The sequence below is a fragment of the Stegostoma tigrinum genome, chromosome 4 (assembly GCF_030684315.1).
Source record: "Stegostoma tigrinum isolate sSteTig4 chromosome 4, sSteTig4.hap1, whole genome shotgun sequence".
In the NCBI taxonomy this organism is placed as follows: domain Eukaryota; kingdom Metazoa; phylum Chordata; class Chondrichthyes; order Orectolobiformes; family Stegostomatidae; genus Stegostoma; species Stegostoma tigrinum.
This window is the reverse complement of record NC_081357.1, coordinates 102,302,971-102,321,424: the sequence shown is the minus strand read 5'-3', so window position 1 is coordinate 102,321,424 and position 18,454 is coordinate 102,302,971. Positions and strand designations below refer to the sequence as shown.

The window sequence follows — 18,454 nt, the reverse complement described above, 5'->3', positions numbered from 1 at the left end:
CTTACCATTCATTGAGTACTCCCTTGTATTGTTTCTTCTTGCAGGAGATCTTATCCCAATGACTATATACTGTGCAACATCATTATGTTAGGAACTCCTTTTCTCTCAAAAGCAGGAATATAAATTTATCTCACGACTTATCACATCCTTAGAATATTCTCAATCATTGTGTTGCTGCTGGACTTCACGTGAAAAACAGCACTGCAGTTGTTTGAAAAGTTCCATGGGCTCCTTCCAGTGGATTCTTTGCTTTTTGAGCAATGTTGTCTACCATTTCTCTTTTGACAGCATTACAATTAATTATGCGTGTAACCATTTAATAAGAATAATTTTATTGGGTGATACTATCTCTAATTTTCTCTTAATTGGAACTCTGACCGTTATTCCAAAGGCTGTATACTTTTTATTGTTTGCCTTCTTTGTTCCTCTTTAAAATAAATTAATCAATTTTTTTAAAACACAGTGTGATGCTGGAGGAGCACAGCGGGCCAGGCAGCATCAGAGGAGCAGGAAAGCTGACGTCAGGTTTCCTGCTCCTCTGATGCTGACTGACGTGCTATGCTCCTCCAGCTCCACACTATGTTATCTCTGACTCCGGCATCAGCAGTTCTTACTATCTCTGAATCAATTTTGTTGTATCTGGTTTTATTGAATTGACATTTCTTGTATCTTCGATCAGCATTGTTAAGCTTTTGCAAGGTAATTTATGTTACTTCCAGTTCACTTATTGTCAGTAAATCTTTGAACATTATATTAGCTTCTCCATTTTACTTTAATTCCTTCATTTAATTTTCCTAACATTTTTGCTTTATCTGATTGCTACTAATTTTAATGTCACTTGAATAAGTTGCCTTTCCTGTCGTCTATTTTTTACCCAGGTTTACGGTAGTGAAGTTTGAAGGTAATTCAATTCGAAAGATGCCATTGTTACTTCATTAAAAATACTTTTCAGAAAATTTTCTGTCTGTGTTTTGAAGGTTCTTCCAGAGCTGATTTTCCTGTCTGTGTAGTAAATCTGCCTTAAAGCTGAAATACCTTACTTCAGCTTGTTCAATAAATTTTGCAAGCTATTTGATTTTGGGTTTTTAAATTATATATATTTACAATTGCAATAAAAAAGTAAAGCTTTGGGGTTGAAAATATGTTCATTTAAGTTCGTTAACGATGCATAAATTACCTGTATTGAGAACAACCTTCGTTGAGTACAATAAGCACATTTAGGACGTGAATTATTGAGTAACAAAGCTTAATCTAGGTTCCCAGTAGCAGAAACTTCTCCTTGTTAATAGCTTGTCTGTGAAAGAGAAAATGGTTCGATGCTTTAACATAATTGCTGAAAGCCTTCATTGAGGTGACATGCTTCACCGCCCATGCTGTCCTGACAATGCACCTAATAAACTTTAGAGTACAGCATTAAAACATGATAGCATTTCAAATATTTACAAATGTCCCCATTTATATTCATGGTCAAATCAAAAATAAAAAAGTTATTTTATTAGAATATTTGCTCCTACATGTGGGGTTTGTACATTTATTTAATGGTATGAGTGGAAGTACATACTTTATACGGCTCTGTGTTCATTTTGGGATTTAATAGCCTTCATTACTTTAGGTTTTACGCCTTGCTATCTTCTGAAGATCAATCATAATCAATAGTTCCATTGAATCAGGCATGTATTGTGAAATAAATCTACACCTTTGGAAAGACCTCTTTAACTCATTAAGTGATGGACTGATGGGTGATCTTGGCTTTTGACACCATCTATTTAGAAGACTTATGCCTGAAATGACACATTTTTAAAGAGTATCTGACATTTTAAAGAAATTGGCTTGTGACTCAACTAGTAATGTGATAAGAGATTTGTAAAGCTTTGGATCCATCTAGAGGGGCTGGTGTGTATACCAGAGAGAAACCAAAGAATCTAATCCCATCGCATGGAAATGTGTATTACCTGAATTTGCAATATCACCTCTTTTTTGAATGGCTTGGTTAACAAACTAAGCAATTCAAACCTTCCATTTATTAATAGAGTTATGACAAACCAATAGTGTGACAAATATGTAATTCCTAAATTTGTTTCTGCTTTGTTAGACAAGAAATCATTTTGATCAAACGGTTGTCATATGTGACTATTATGCAAATTATCAGCAATTTTTGTGGGTTAATGTGTTTCCATCCATCTTTAGGCCAGTTTTGAATTTTGTTTTTAATAGAATTTTTTAATGGGCACTGTATTTTCTCACCCAAACTGAGTGTACTTGAACTTCAGTTAATTTAGTATAATCTATTCACTGCTATTTCCACCTGCACAACATTGCTCAAATTTGCCTGTCTCAACTCAATCACTTCTGAAGTTCTCATCCATATCTTTGCTACTTCTCGGCTTGAGTAGCCAATGACCTCCTCTTTGATGTTGCTCATTCTAATCTCCATGAGTTTGAGGTATGCAAATCTCTACTGACTGTGTCTTAATTTGCAGCAAGTGCAGCTATTACCTGGTGATTACTGGTCTACATTGTATCCTCATCAAATAATATCTTTTAATTTTGAAAAGCCTCGTCTCTGTTAACAAATCCATGGCCTGACCTTCCCACTGTTTATAATTTGCTCCATCCTCACAACCCTCTAAGATATTAGCACACATCCAATTATAACCTCTCATGCATTCTAAATTATGATTGCTCCAGCATCAATGACCATGCTTTCAGTAGCCAACCTTCAATTTCTCCACCACTCTACCTCTCCTTCCTCCTTTAAGATGTGTAAAATATACCTCATTAACCAATCTTTTTGTCAACTGACATAATATCTTCATTTGCGACTGTGTCATTTTGCATATTAAAGTGTTTTAGTGGAGTACCATGTTTCATGATGGTGCAATTTAAATAGAATTGTTATGGTTCACAATGTATTCTCTGCCGGAGGAGGACCTGACACAGATTGGGTTACCATTTTGCAGGAGATCACAATTTTAAAGCCAGTTGCCTGTCCTTTTAATAATCATACATTCCAATGTTGATCCTTCTGAACTTGGTGAGTTACATGATTTGGATGAACCACAATGGAAATTTGAGGAATAGAAACTTTTTTTTGCAGACTTCTGGGGCTAACTGTCAGTCCACACGGTTCAGATTATATACTTTGTACAAATTTGTCTGGTCAGTAGCAGTTGGGAATGGTTCTGCTTTCTTGCCATTTTTACAACTCCTCTAGACTCAACAGGATATTTTTCCTTACCACCTCTTTTTTGCCTTTCATCACCTATATCTTCTGTCATTTAGTCTCTCTTGCTTTCCATCTTTTCACAAACCTTCCCTCTTGTTCCTACTTCCCAGACTTTCACTGCTTCAAACCTTTCTAGCTTTTCTCACATCTGCTGAAAGGTCAATGATCTGAAACAGTAACTTAATTTCTGCCTCCACAGTTCCTGGGTCTCACCTGCTGAAAATTTGCCTCATTTTGTGTCTTCTATTTTGATAATTTTTTTTTGTATGTGTCTGCCCAGACATCCTGTGGGTACAGCAATTAATTTGACAACAAAACTTGGTGTATTAAAGACATATGACAGGTTGGTAGGGTGACCCATGATTGATTATTTAAAGACTATAACAACGTGTTGGGCTGACAACAACATCAAATGGCTGAAGATAGCTCTTGGTTGACATAAAATGGCCAGGGAGACTTTTGGCTGAATCAATAGCTTTTTTAGTTTGGGATTGAAAGTTAAAACTATAATCTAGAACAATCATAGTTTGGTAAAAGAATATACCCAAGGTAAAATGAATATGATAGTACACAATTGTCCTGGCAATGCATACACAAAGGGTCCTATTGAGTAGTAGCAAAGACACAGCAGTTTTTGGTTATACAGAGACACTTGATAAGAAACATCCTTAAGTATGCTGATACAAGATTCCATACCAGGAAGGTTCCAAGTCTGGAATTCGGTATAAGATACAGGGGAAGGCCCACCTTAGTTAAGACCTCCAGATAATAGTAGCCATAGGATTTTAAATATAACAGACATGAAGGAATGTACCTGAATTCCTGCAGACAGATAGCACTTTATAGTTGGGAGAGGTCCCCAGCCTGTTAGCAAGAAGAATTGAATAACAGATGCAGAAGTCATCAGTATTGGAATATGGTTGAATTCGGTGTGTTGTGAAATCCCCAGGATGAATCAATAAGATGCCTGGTAAACATCAGAAGATCATGGGAAGACCTAGAGTTGCCCATCACGCATGATTAACCTGATTGGATGTCTATGTAATCAATTAAACATTTATTTGGTTTGTAATTGCACAAGGTGGGCTAAAACAAAGGTATAAAAATGTAGGTTTCCCTTTTATCAGTGAAGAAGCAGAGGCTTTCTTCCCACTGGTATAATATTAATAAAAGCATTGATACTGGACTCTGAGTGCTAAGTAAATTATTTTATCTTTTTGCTCCAACACAAAATACATTGAATGCAAGCTTAATTCAGAATGGCATAACCATAGAGGTGATATGAGCCATTCAGCTACACAAAGATTCTTGACTATGATAACATACATAAAAGTAGAAACTTGTTAATGTTATAGAGAGATAGTTGCTCTTAATGGGAACCTGCTTGCACTTTCGAGGTACATGGACAGTGCAGGAGCATAATCAGTCTTACAATGGAATACATTTGTCTTACCTAGCAACTTCTAATGAGACATTGATACCATTACTGTCTTGTACTATTTACAGTCATGTGATAAATAGGATGCTGCAAAGTATTGAAGAATGCAAAGAAATCTTAGATCATTGAACAGCTTCTTTCAAGCTGTATACCTGTATACTTTTGGTAAAATAAGGTCATTGTCTTGTTTGGACCCTAACCAATTCCATATCACGCATTGTTTGAGAAAATATAGTTCAGATATATCTACTTGCTACTTCTTTTTAACTAAGGTAGTAAGAGTAGGTATATCGCGGTCCTTCCATAGATTGCATGTGTGGTTCACTAATCTTCCCTATCTGAAAGATGGAAAGCATGTTCTGAAGAAGTCAAATCAAACTCAAGACATTACTTTGGTTCTCTTTCTATGCAGATGCTGCCAAATCTGCTGGGTTCCTCCAGTCTTTTCCATTTTTGCTTCAGCCAGGTTCGTGCATGTACAGGGCTTTAACCTATGTGCAGGAAAGTCAATTTCATTATTGGCGCCATAGAGGATTACTTTTCTTTCTGCCTTGTTATTTAAGTCATCATAGAAGGATGATCAAGTAGAAACAAAAGGGCTGTGTTGGCTGTCAGTTCCTGTGTTACAATGTTGGCAGTCATAGGTCTTCTACCGATTATTGCTGAATTATATTGCCACTATAGCCTCAGGCTGGGAAGACAGATAGGTACAAAATGATATGCAAGCAATATGTCATCACCAGTATTAGTCAATGTGACCAAGAGCCTAATGATTCTTCTCTCCTTTCTGTTCTAGTTCCATGATATCTTCAATTTCAGCTAACTTTTCTCTATGTTGTCTGATTGACACAACTAGATAACGGGGTGTGAATGAATTAGTTAGTTCTCCTTTACTTATCCTTCTTATACGTCGTGACATTTTAGCACATGGCATCACCTCATCCAATTAAAATGTAGTTTACTGTTTCATTTTCTGTAGCAGTGAGGGCAGAATCATAAGTTTCCCTTGAGACAAAAAGATTATCTGCTAATCCTGAGAAGAAGAATAAAGAGACAACATTGAGGAGTGGCCTTTGAACAGTCTCAAGTACCGACAAACAACCAAACAGGATCATGTTCGAATCAAAGGAGATTTCAAAAAGACAATTTAGAGCCCTTTGCGCATCCTTGTGCATGGTGTAACCTAAGAGTATGATTGGTTAGTTCATTTTCAAATCCGTAAATGTTAGAGCTTTAGCTAAAGCTATGTTAGGCACTAGTCGGATAACAGCTGGAATATGGTCAACAGCTTTGAGCATCTTACCTAAAGAATCATGCTCTGCAACTGGGGCAGTCCAGAGAACGTTCGCAAAGCTGCTACCACATATGGAGAGCTGACTTCGGAGAGGTTGAGTGGATTGGACCTGTATTAATTGGAATGTGAATGAAGGAGATGTGACCTTGTTGAAGCATATAATTCCAAAGTTCTTGACAGTGTAGATGTGCAGAGGTTTTTTTTTTCCCTTTTGTTGGAGAGCCTAGGACCAGAGGGCACCATCTCAGATTAAGGGGTTGCACTTTTATGACAGAGTTGCAGAGGAATTTCTTCTCTCCGAGGGGAATTAATCTATGGAATTCTTTACAACAGGGGATTGCTGAGGCTAGATTGTTAAGTACATTCTAAGCTGAGATAGACAGAGTTTCATTCTGTCAGGGAACCAACTGGGGAAAGCAGGAAAGAGGAGTTGAGGATTGTCAGATTAGCTATGATCTCATTGAATGATGAGGTAGATTTGATAGACTGGCTGGCCTACTTCTACTCCTGTATCTTATTAGACAACTGTTACATTTTAAATCATAAGCTCTTGGTTTCTTGGTTTACTATCCAGTCAGTGTTATCACTGAACATTTCTTCTTGAGGAGTGGAGACAGACAGACTGTTTTCTAGCCTGCTTCAGATCTACAGTCAAAAACCCAATACTTCAACAAAAAAAGGAACTCATTGGAATACACAAACAACCTGATAATTCATGTCTTCATGAGCTATATTTTCAGGCTCAATAATTATAGGTGATGCCCCATTTCTGATTTTGAATAATCTGACATTGTCCACCAAGAGTCAGGGTTCTTGATTTTAAAAATGGATTGTTTATTGCATTCCATCAGTGTTTGCACTTATTATTCAGTAATCCTGGTTCTTGGTCTAAAGTACCAGCCAGGACCTGCTGTGAGCAACCAGCTTTGTGAAAATCTTGCTTGTTGTCAGTTTTTGCTGAGCTGTCTTTGACAGATGAAATATGATAGATTTGTCTTCTAACTATTTTTTTGACTGGATGAAATCCACACACAATCTTCATTCTCCACTTGTCTTGGGGACAGTTATGATCCCTGAGTACTATTGTGTTGTTTCTGTCACCAGCTATACAATCCTGCTTTCAATCATACTGTCTGACTGAGATATAACCTTTCCCATCAAAGAATGAGGAATTCCTGTGGGACCATATAAGCAGATGGATTGACCAACTTTTTGTAGATTAATATGAAACTCACGCTTTAGTTTCCCTAAACATTTGAACAGCTTTGGAAATTCTTGCCAAAATCCTTTCCAATCTTTATTCTGAAGTATGATATCTAATCCTCCAGGAGATCAAATCAAACATTTGCATTTCTGTTCGACAATGAGGCATACTGATTCCTCAGTACTTATCATATTTCACTGAAACTTAGCTCTTTGTGACTAAGCTTCATAGGAATGCTTCCATGCACCTAGTGATTTGTGCTCCTGGACTTTGAGGTTGGTCTTATTTGACACTTACATACTCCAGTTGTGGCAAGCTGTCTGCCAACACAAAAACAGATGGTCCACTGTTGAGCTTAAATTCTGTTTCAAACTCTTGTGCCTTCATTTCATCGTCCAGCATCTATTACAACGTTATTTGACTTCACCTAGAAATATTAGTCTTGCTTTTTCATTGTGTATCTTAACTTTAGAACTTTTTCTCTGCATAATTTCTATTTCTCTGGGAAATTTATTTTTGCAGGACCTTGTTTGGGTTTTTTTGAGATGATGAAGTTGCTGTTAATTTATAAGATTTTCCAAAGTATCCCAATTGGCCAAGTCTAGAGCACTCAGCCTCCCCTGTGGAACGTGCACTTTGAGATTCTGTATCGTGACCCACCTTGCACACTTAAAATGGGCAATGATGTTTTTTTCCCAACTGTTTTGGCATTTTGGTAATCTTATAGTTTTGGAGAGGGCAACAATGCCATGTTGGGACTTAGACTGTGCCAGTTATTGGACCAATGGTATGTAAAGTGAGCCATGTGTGAGCCTGAAGCTGTTTTAAAGTGTGCAAATGTTGTTTTCAGAGCATCAAGCCTTGCCTCATTGTGGGCCTGCTGTGTTATCAGATGACATGTACTCACTCCATGGATCGAAGTAGTTGGTGAGGGGTGACTACATGGGAGAGGCATCAAATTGCTCAAGGATGGGGGTGAGTGACTCTGCTGGATGGATAAATAGGGCTCTGAGGAACTGTATAGAAAGAGAAAGGCATCTGTCGTTGTAAGTTGTGTGATATGCTGGACTGATCTGAATAAAATGGAATGAGAGTGGGATAATGGTCACAGCAGAACGTAGATAAATGCACCAGTGCATTAATCTTTGCTGACCTGGTTCAGTCATTAAAACACTTTTGCACTGACCCCATGAGTAAGGCCCAATGCTTCAGCTGCTGACCTGCTAGGTCAATGCTGTCAATCCTGACTTTGATACCGCCGCACAAAGTTTCCTCACATTGTTGGAGAAGAACACCGCTTTCCAGTTCCTCAAAGGCTGAGCAGTACATCAAGGGAGAGGTCACTGAAGGAGGGCTAGGCCTTTGAGCAACTTAATCCATTATCACAGCTTGATCTCTCTTGTCTCCAACTTCAAACACCTCAAAATTGCATCTTTTGATTGAGCCTGAAGTTGAGCCTAAATACTGAAGTTGAAATCAACACAACAAATCTCATTATGCCATCGGCAGGCAGATGGTGCCAAATCTGGGTAGAAGATTATATTGACCTTCATACTTTATAATTCCATTGATCGATGTACTGAATTTACCCTTTCATTTCCCACTTGAAATTGGAGCAATGCATTTCAATCGTTCATCCTTGTTGACAGTGATACAAAATACGATTTAATTCAAGAAAAAAAATTATAAGAACAAAAGGATTGATTTTTTAAAAAAAACTTACTTTCAAAAACTGTGTGCCTTGTTTAAAAAAAGGTTCTATGTGAGGATATTGTAATAAGTGACTCTGGAAGGTTTTTTTTCTCATGCACAATGTTGCCACTGCCGCCTGCAGCGACTCCTGCCTGGTGACATGCTGACATGGTATGCCACTCTCATCTATCTTGTGCCATCTTCTCACACTGTAGCTTGTTTGCCACATCTCTGTGATATCTGTCATCCAACCACTACTAGGTTGAGCCCTGTTTCCGCTACCCTCCACTTCACCCTTTGGAAGAGATCACAGTAGATTTTCAGCTCTGATCAAAGGGTTGAAACACTGACATTTTATTTCTGGATATAGCATGCATTATGACCAAGTTTGAAGAGGACATTTAGCACGCTTGTCTACATCGCTCAGACCTTTGAGTAAAGGAGTTGGGATGTAATGTTGAAGTTGTGCAGGGCTTTGGTGATGCCTCTTCTGGAATTCTGTGTCCAGTTCTGGTCACCCTGTTATAGGAAGGATACTATTAAGCTGCAGAGCGTTCAGAAAAGATTTATCAAAATGTTGCCAGGAAGACAGGGTTTGATTTTTAAGGAAAGGATGGATAGGCTGGCACTGTTTTCACAGGAGTGTAGGATGATGAGGGTGACCTTACTGAGATTTATGAAATCATGAGGGGTATAGATAAGGTGAATGGCAGATGTCTTTTCCCTAGGATGGGGTATTTCAAGACTAGGGGGCAAATTTTTAAGCTGAGAGGAAAAATGTTTTAAAAGACATGAGGAATAACATTTTTACACCAAGGCTGAATTGTGTATGGAGTGAACTTCCAGAAGAAGTGATGGTTGTGCATATAGTTGCATTTAAAAGATGTTTAAATAAGTACATGAATAAGAAATGTTTGGAAGTATTTGGGCCAAGCATAGGTAGGTGATACTAGTTTAGTTTGTCATTATGGTGGGCATGGATTGGTTGGGCCAAAGGGTCTGTTTCCATGCTGTAAGATTCTATGACTCTATGACTCTATAACTCTAAGTCAAGAAGGGTGAACTGACTCCTCTTTTCTTTCCACTTCTGAATTGGTTATAATAGACATTGCTCATAAAAGTGAGGTGAAATTGCCAATTTGTTAAATATATACCTCATTTGAAAAGTCACTGTGTTCTTTAAGTTAACAAGAAAAGAGTTAGTTTCATTTCCAAAACTCACTCATGTTGAAATTATGAACAAAGATAGAAACAGACAAATATATTCAACGTCCTGCTAATATAAAAATAATGCACATACAATCCCTCCAAATAAACTTTCAAAGCTTTGCAGAGTATCTGGTCATATAATGTGGCAAAGTAAATTTTTCATGGATTGTGCAGAGACTTGTTTCCAGCTGAAGGAGTAGATTCTCCTGACTAGCTGTTGGCACTGGACTTTCTTCCTGGGGTAGTCACGTTGCAGTAGTAACTGGAATTATCTTGGACTCAGTAGAGTCAATTCAATATTCTCCCTTCAGAATGCTTAGGTTGCAGCAAGGAAGTTTGCTGGTGGGGCATTGAATCAACTTTGATGAGAAAAAGAAAGAAGGAGAAAAGGCTTCTTTTCTTCCTTTCCTGGATTTTGCAGTTTTTGACTGTTTGTTCAAAATTTAGTAGCTTTTTACCTACCAACAGTTGGGTCACGTGCTCTGTCTCAGAGTTCCCCAAAAGTTCATCACGAAGAAAACATTTCAGTTACTGTCAGCACTGTGGTCTTTCACAACAATGCCACAATTTATCTAGCTAATGACATTATAAATTAATGTTTTAGATAACACCTCTTGCTTGTGCCAGTCAAAATTATATTTGCTCTTGCAATTTCAAGTGCCTCAATTTATCTTATGGTTTATTTATGGAAATTACCACACGTCTTAGCATTCAAATTTCAAAGACCTCTATTTTCTTCCACAAATCTGTCATGTAGCTGCTACATCAAGCTTTAATTCAGCCACATTTGGAGTATTCTGTGCAGTTCATAGGAAGGATGTAGAGACTTGAGAAAGGATACCAAAGAGGATGTTGCCTGGTTTGGAGTGTATTAGGCAAAAGTGGAGGTTTGGCAAACTTGAATTGTTTTCACTACAGCATGGGAGGCTGAAGGATGACTTGATAGAAGTTTATAAAATGATGAGAGGCATGGATAGGATGGAGCCTTTTTCCCAGAGAGGAAATATCAAATATGAGGCAACGTAGGCTTAAGGTGCTGGGGGTAAGTTTAAAGAAGTGTGAGGCAGGCCTTTTACTCAGAGGATGGTTGGCACTGGGAAGGTGCTGCCAAGGGAGGTGGTAGAAGTAGATACAATAGTAACCTTCAAATGACATTTAGACAAATACATTAACAGGCAGGGAATCGAGGGATATGGACGATATGCAGGCAGATGGAATTAGTTTAGAATGGCATCATGGTCAGCACAGTCATGACAGGTCGAAGGGCCTGTTCCTGTGCTGTATTACTTATTTTCCATTTGTCTGAGGCACATCAGGAAGTGAGTAAGGGATAACATCTTACTGGTTTTCCTTGTTAACTATTTGCAGTCTACACAATACAAACAACAGCATATCGTTCAGGTATTAAGGCAATTTTCCTATCACTTATAAATATCAGGTGGTTAAATTTAGATTCAACTGCTTTTTCAATATTTGCCCAGTTATCATCAATTATGAACTGTGATGCTACTCCAATGGAAGTATGAACAATAGGAGTTGTAGCAACAGACGACTCATATTGTTGTGTACAAATAAACTGCATCATTCAGGGACCTAAATGCAAACAGGAGAAGTTTTTTTTTAAATTGGCACCTATTTGAGTATGCATTTTGATTTGGCTGCAATTGCCTTACAGTATAATAAACAGGTACATTGGACCAAGCTTTTGAAATGCAAATATTTCTGAAAGAAAATTCAGTTTTACATCTCAGTGAAAACTTTATGCATTAAAGGCATAGTAGTCATAGTCATTGACAGATGAATGTTTATTAAAGATAAGACATTGACACAAAAGTGACCTTTAAATGAATGAATACTCCCAACACAAGATTGTATTTCTTATAAAGTTAATGAATAACAGATAAGCACGAACTGTTGGGAAAATGTATGGAGATAGTTTAGCTTCCTATTGATAAGCACATTAAGGTTATGCTGCAATGATTATGTTCTGTCTTAAAAGATAGTTCATCATTATTCCAAATGTGTACAAATTGTGTAGCAAGGTTCCCAGTGAAAACATTTTTGCAGTTTTCAATGAACTGCTACATGACATACTTTCTCTATTAGCTTACCTGCTGGGGCAAAATGAGGATGGATTGTAAAATACCACAAGCATTTTCTTTAACCAGTTCTAACATACTCTGACAGTGAAATCATAGTCTTGTGTATAACTGCAGATGTGTGGGGAGGTAAAGCGGAAAGAAGTTATTTTTTCTTGTTGCATTTACTGCCTACTCCTGCAGAGATATTCAGGTCAAAGCAGATGAAGTTAATGGAATCTCTCCAAAGGACTTGATCATATTCTTTGATTTGGTGAAGAAGCTCAAAAGAATGCTAATGAATTTCGTCCATTACACTTCAGTACTGAGAAATCTTCAACCTGTCCACTTCGTTTGGAAACATTCATTTGATAAGCATTACCATTCTTCAAGGTTCTCAAGGCTTAAATCATTCATCTTAAATGTGGAAAGATCAATTTACAACTTGATGCATCACACTTAGTGGCAAAAACGAAAGGCTTTAAAGGAACTGCATTTCAGACGAGTGAATGATCTCATGCGACTGAGGTACTTATGCAAACATGTTGTCATTCATAAACTAATCTTCCCACTATATAATTTAAAAATTTAGAAAATGCTAGCATTAAAACAACTGTCAAAAATATTTAATCAAAGACATTCCACTTTAAGTCGTGTGGCTAGGTTTTTAAAAATGCTGGAATTGCAACATTTTGCAAACAGATATTAAATTATAGAACAATATCAGAGCATCTTAACTAAATATTAGAAGGAGCTAAATTGGATGGAACAGCACTCTTTATTTTAGGTGATCTGCAGGAATTCAAAGATGGGATTTGAAAAGTGTTCACACGCCCCTGGTAGGAAATGCTCCAAATGCCATCTTGACAGCGAGGCTTCTGGCTGGCACCTATTGACCATTGGCAGCATGTACAGCAGGCACATTATGATGTCAATCAGTGTGTAACAGTCATTTGATGCTCGCATTGCCATTTTGATTACCCCACTGGAGTTTAGCTCTGTATTAGCTTTTGTCAATGCAATGCTCGAAAAAAAACACACGATAGAATCCCTACCCCATGTACCACCACCCCCAGCCCCAACTCCTTGAGTCAATTACAGTTTAGTAAAAGACCATTTCTTCTGAATGCTTGTGGAATTGCACACTGTTTTTGGAGTTTTCTAAAACTGAAGTGGATTTCCAACTTTGCGCAGAAAATGTTCTGCCTACTGTGGAAGCATATTTCAGTTTATACAAAAGCTTGTGTTGAAATAAGTTGCGTCAGTGCATGTGTGACCTGGTAGCCGCTCACTCTTGAAAGTGAGCATGACTGGGATAATGAAGAGAGGTCAGGCAGGGAAGGCTAAGAAATTATGAAGGCAGAGTTCTATTAATAGGAGGCCAATATCTATTTAGGGTTTTTAGGGAGAAATTCTGATTGGTTAAGCTGCAGAAGAGCCAACAACGTACTCAGCTGATTCCCATGTAGCAGAACTAGCATCAGACTCAGTGAGCTGGGCTTCAGCCCTGATTCCTGTCCATTTGAGCCTGGTGTCTCACCAGTGCGGATCCCAACTCTATTCCAGCCTCTGAACTGTACAGCATCAGTGCCTGGGCCAATAGCTGCAAGTGTAAAACTCTTCATCTTCACTTTCTTCTAATTCCTCTCCTGACTAGAATGGTTCCAGCTTTTAAGTAGCAAACATAAAATAGGGAAAAAGCTTGGATTGCAGGAAAATGATTGGGAAGGATGTTTGGATAAAACTTCCATCGAGAGACCTTACTTTCCCCAGGACCAGAACTGGTACCCCATGAATGGATCCCACCTCTCCCACATCAGTCATCAAACCACTCATCTCTCTAATTTGATTTGTCCTATTCCTATTTGTGCAACAGTTCAGATGATGGTGGAAGAATGATCACTTTTGAGGATCTTCTTCTTAATTTGGTGCTGTGCCCCCATTCTGACAATGCAGAATCTCTTCCTTTGTTCTGTCTGTCATTACTGCCTTCATGGACCAAGACAAGTGGATCCTTCCCCTCCCACTGCAAGTTCCATTCCAGCCTTAAGCAGGTATCCTAAACCTTGGTGCAGGCAACACAATGCTAAAGTTTGAATTCATGTTTTTTGCTGCAGAGAATGGTATCGAGCTGCCTCACTATCCCACCCCTTAATATTATTACATTTCTTACACCCTCTCTTGAATGGCTTCCTGTGCCATGTTCAATTAGCTCGGATACCCTGCAGCTTTTCTTGGGAGGCAAATGCACTTTTGGGTGGATGGGCATGTGAACGGCTTACTACACACCTCACAGACTTGCATGTCACTGCACATGTCGATGCACAAAATGAATGTTTCCAACCAGAGTTGTGTGGAATTGTTAGTAATTCTGTACTCTCACTCACAAGGAGGCTCTGAGGGTTGAATAATATATGTAGGTCAGGTTCTAGCACAGCACCCATTTGTTTAGCTGCAGTGCTGTCCGGATAAAAGGATCCCTGATATCTGAGGATCTCTGTAGACAAGGAGCTGGCTGCATATAACAGATGAACAATGTTTAGAATTGCAACATCTTTGAATCTTGGGTCATCTGAAGAGGGCTACTCACCTCTCACAAGTCTGAATTAACTGAGTCCAACTGCAAACATTATACCAGACTAGACATTTTAACAGAATAAGTGCAGATATATTTGCAAAATTGAAAGATTATTTACAATTACATTACACTCATGTCACCTATGCCCTCTCCAGAAATATTTCTCTCCCTTTGTGCCCCACTGTGTACAAGTGCAGCATCACAGCTGGTAGTGGAGGGGCGGGTGGGGGTGGGGAGTAGGCTGTTGGTCTGGAATTTTGTTACTTGCTGCTTTTGGAACTGGAGGAACCAGGACATGCTGAAAATGCCCTGTCCAAATGCTAGATCCCCCTCCCCAGTTTGAGTCACTGCAGAAATTTTTGAAGTGTCTCAAGCTGAATGTCAACTCTCCTGCTCCTCTGATACTGCCTGGCCTGCTGTATTCCTCCAGCTCCACACTGTATTATGTCTGATTCCAGCATCTGCTATCTCTGGTATTTTAACTGGAATAGTTGAGAAAAGTCGGAGGCCAGAAAGAAAACTGCCAAAGCCTTACAAAGATGTACATTTCACAGATATGCTGAAGCAGTAACAAAAAAGTAACATTTAAGCAGAATTAATACAACATAAGCAATGGAGATATTAACTGAGAACAACATTAGGTTATTTCATCATGGATACAGGACAAAAGATAAGAATGAGCAGAAGAAATTTAACTACAGTGTACTTTCTATAAAGGGTGTGAATTATCTGGATACTGTATCTTCTAATTAAATACTAATTAGATATGTCACTGGGCAGGTGGACATTATATACAATTCCTCAGAAATGGGGGAGGGGAAGGGGGTTCCGAAATAAATAGGGAGGCATGGGGAGGCAGGTAGAAGATGGATAAAGGAGAAGATAGGGTGAGAGGAGACAGACAGGTCAAAGAGGTGGGGTTAGAGCCAATGAAGTTGAATGTAGGTGGGGAGATAGGGAGGGGATAGGCCGGTCCAGGGAGAATGGACAGGTCAAGGAGGCGGGATGAGGTGAGTGAGTAGGAGATGGGGGTGGGGCTTGAGGTGGGAGGAATGGGTAGGGAGGTGGGGACTAGCTGGGCTGGTTTTGGTATGTGGCTGGGGGAGGGGAGATTTTGAAGCTGGTGAAGTCCACATTGATACCATTGGGCTGCAGGGTTCCCAAGCGAAATATGAGATGTTGTTCCTGTATCTTTCGGGCGGCAACATCGTGGCAATGCAGGAGGCCCAGGATGGACATGTCGTCCGAGGAGTTGGGGGTGGGTGCTGAGTTCGCAACTGGGAGGTGTAGTTGTTTGTTGCGAACTGAGCGTAGGTGATCCGCAAAGCGGTCCCCAAGACTCCGCTTGGTTTCCCCGATGTAGCGGAGGCCACAACGGAAACAGTGGATACAGTATACCACATTAGCAGATGTGCAGGTTAACATCTGCTTGATGTAGAAAGTCATCTCAGGGCCTGGGATGGGGATGAAGGGGGTTGGCGTAGGGGCAGGTGTAGCACTTGCTTCGGTTGCAGGGAAAAGTGCCGGGAGTGCGGAGCAGACAAGGGAGTCACGAGAGAGTGGTCCCTCTGGAAAGCAGATAAGGGTGGGGAGGGGAAAATGCCTTTGGTGGTGGGGTCAGATTGCAGATGGCGGAAATGTCAAAGGATGATGTGTTGGATTTGGAGTTTTGTGGGGTGCTACGTGAGGATGAGGGGGATTCTGTTTTGGTTATTATTGCGGATAGGGGGTGTGAGGGATCAGTTGCGGGAAATGCGGGAGACATGGTCGAGGGCATTCTCAATCACTGTGGAGGGAAATTGCGGTTCTTGTAAAAAGAGGACATCGGGAGTGGAATGCTTCATCTCGGGAGCAGATATCGGCAGTGGGCGGAGTGGCGTCGGCGGTGGGTGGAGTGATGTCGGCGGTGGGTGGAGTGGCGTCGGCGGTGGGTGGAGTGATGTCGGCGGTGGGTGGAGTGATGTTGGCGGTGGGTGGAGTGGCGTCGGCGGTGGGCGGAGTGGCGTCGGCGGTGGGCGGAGTGGCATCGGCGGTGGGCGGAGTGATGTCGGCGGTGGGCGGAGTGATGTCGGCGGTGGGTGGAGTGGCGTCGGCGGTGGGTGGAGTGATGTCGGCGGTGGGTGGAGTGGCGTCGGCGGTGGGTGGAGTGATGTCGGCGAAGGGTGGAGTGGCGTCGGCGGTGGGTGGAGTGATGTCGGCGGGTAAATCAAGGATGTTGGTGGAAGCGGCGTCTTTGATGTCTGTGTTGGCCTCGGACACGGAGGTGGCAGCATCAGCAGCGGGTGTTGATAACATTGGATGCACCGGAAGTGGCATACTGGGTGACAGCGAAGGAATTGGGAATAGGTGATGGCCTTTTTACAGGAAGTGGGTGAGAGGCAGAATATTCTAGGTAGTTGTGGGAGTCGGTAGGCTTAAAATGGATATCGGTTTCCAGGTGGATGCCAGAGATGGCGACAGAGAGGCCCAGGAAAGAGAGAGAGGTGTCAGGGATGGCACAGGTAAACTTAAGGTTGGGGTGGAAGGTGTTGGTGAAGTAGATGAACTGTTCGAGCTCCTCATGGGAACACGAGGCAGCGCCGATATATTCATCGATGTAACGGAGAAAGAGATGGGGGATAGGGTCAGTGTAGCTTCGGAATTTGGATTGTTCCACGTACCCTACAAAGTTGCAGGCATAGCTTGGGCCCATGCGAGTACCCATTGCCATCCGCTTTGTCTGTAGGATGTGGGAGGAATTGAAAGAGAATTTAAGGGTGAGGATGGGTTCAGCTAAGCAGATGAGGGTGTCAGTGGAGGGGGGCTGGTCAGGCCTGTGGGACAGGAAGAAGCGCATGGACTTTAGGCCATCTGCACGGGAATGCAGGTGTATAGGGACTGGATGTCCATGTGAAAATGAGGTGTTGGGGACCAGGGAATGGGAAGCTCTGGAGGAGATGAGAGTGCGGATGGTATCACGGACGTAAGTAGGGAGTTCCTGGACCATGGGGGAGAAAATGAAGTCGAGATTGGTGGAGATGAATTCGGTGGGGCAGGAGCAGGCGGAGACAATGGGTCGACCGGGGCAGTCAGGTTTGTGGATTTTGGGAAGGAGATAGAAGCGAGCAGTGCAGTTTTGGGGAATGAAGAGGTTTGAGGCCATGGGTGGGAGGTCACCTGAGGTGATGAGGTTGTGGATGGTTTGGGAGATGATGGTTTGGTGCTCGGGGGTGGGGTCATGATCAAGGGGGCAGTAGGAGGTGGTGTCGGAGAGTTGGCGCCTGGCCTCAGAGATGTAGAAGTCAGTGCGCTATACTACAACTGTGCCTCCCTTGTCTGTGGGTTTTATGGTGACGTTGGGATTGAAGTGGAGGGAGTGGAGGGCTGCTCGTTCTGCGGGGGAGAGGTTGGATTGGGTGAGAGGGGTGGAGAGGTTGAGGCGATTGATTTCTCAATGACAATTAGAGATGAAGAAGTTGAAGGAGGGTAGGAGGCCTTGGGGTGGTGTTCAGGAGGAGGAGGTGTGTTGGAGGTGCGAGAAAGGGTCAGTAGAGGAAGGGTTAGGCCCACGGTTAAAGAAATAGGTGCGGAGGCAAAGGTGGCGGAAAAACTGCTCAATGCCCAAACCAGAGTTGTATTTGTCGATGTGTTGGAGGAGGGGGACAAAGGTGAGTCCTTTATTGTTGGACTGAATGTTTGTCCTCAGTAAGGGGGAGGTCTGGGGAGACGGTGAAGACTTGGCAGGGCTGGGTGTCA

General features: G+C 41.1%; 1 long non-coding RNA gene across 1 annotated transcript in view; it reads left to right on the top strand.

The window, feature by feature from the left end:
- The first annotated feature begins 586 nt into the window (after window positions 1-586).
- LOC125452392 (uncharacterized) overlaps window positions 587-18,454 on the top strand; it is a 30,209-nt gene continuing 12,341 nt past the window's right edge. The window contains exons 1-2 of the long non-coding RNA XR_007247534.1: window positions 587-699; window positions 8,013-8,137. This is a non-coding gene — a long non-coding RNA (uncharacterized LOC125452392). The remainder of the gene's footprint in view (window positions 700-8,012; window positions 8,138-18,454) is intronic.